Here is a 1241-nt window from a genome sequence, read left to right on the forward strand (position 1 = left end):
GGTAGTTTACGTGGTACAATGGACATCTGCTGGTTTTGGATTTTGCCTGCCAAACATCCACATTCTCCTTTTTTAGTATCTGGAATCCATTCTCAAATTTTCTTCTGGTTTACCACTTATACTAGGTTGAATAGTGCCCCCCCCACTTCCCAAATTCTTGTCCATTTGGAAGCTCAGAATGTGACTTTATGCAGAAATAGGGTCTTTGCAGGTGCAATTAGTAAGGATGAGGTCATTGTGGATTAGGGTGGGCCCTAAATCTGATGACTGGTATTGTTATAAGCAGGCCATGTGGCACAGAAGACTCAGAAGAAAGCAGAGGCAGAGATTACAGTGATTACAGCTACAAGTGAAAGATGGCCAGGGATTGTCAGCCACCACCAGAAGCTAGGAGAGGCCTGGAATGGATTCACCCTCAGAATCTCCTGAAGGAACCTTGTGACATCTTGATTTTGGACTTCTGGCCTCCAGGACTGTGAGATAATAAATATCTGTTGTTTAAGCCACCCGGTTTGTGGTACTTATTATGGCAGCCCTAGCAAACTAACACACCTCCTTTTTACTCTATCAAAGTGATTGGGTGGCTGGGTTCTGTCCCTGCCTCCAGGATGGACATGTCACCCATGGCTGAGCAGGTCACTTGGGGACAGGCACATCTCTGAACCTGGAGCCAATAAGAATTGCCCTGGGGCTTTCTTTTGATTGTTTGGGAAAGAGGATCTCTTTTTCTGCCAGGTCTGCTGACCTGAAGCTGCTGGAGATCATCTCTGTCACCACATGGAGACAGCCTGCCCAGGAAGGAAGCCAGGGAAAGCAGAACAAAGAGACAGAGACACATGCCTGGTCATATCAATGGGGTACAAAGATCAGCCATGCCTGAACCCTGTGGACTTCTCGGTAAAGGGAGCCTTAACCTTTTTTAGATGGTTTGAGTTGGGGTTTCTGTCACTTGTAACCAAAGGATCCTGACTAATAGTGTGGTTTAGAGACAAACATTCATGCTTGTGGTCATTGCATGATTTTCTTCAGAAGCTTCTAGTTGACCCTGTGGGATTGTAGTTGCATATTCTCTGGAAAGATAGGAAAGCAGAAAACTTATAGAAAAAAAAAAAAAGACAAATAACATAGGAAATAAACATTGGAGCATCTCCTACCTGCTAAGTCCTGTGTTAAGCACTTTACCTTTCCTTCCTTCCTTCCTTCCTTCCTTCCTTCCTTCCTTCCTTCCTTCCTTCCTTCCT

Source organism: Galeopterus variegatus, unplaced genomic scaffold, assembly GCF_000696425.1.
Source record: "Galeopterus variegatus unplaced genomic scaffold, G_variegatus-3.0.2 Scaffold868, whole genome shotgun sequence".
Taxonomy (NCBI): Eukaryota; Metazoa; Chordata; class Mammalia; order Dermoptera; family Cynocephalidae; genus Galeopterus; species Galeopterus variegatus.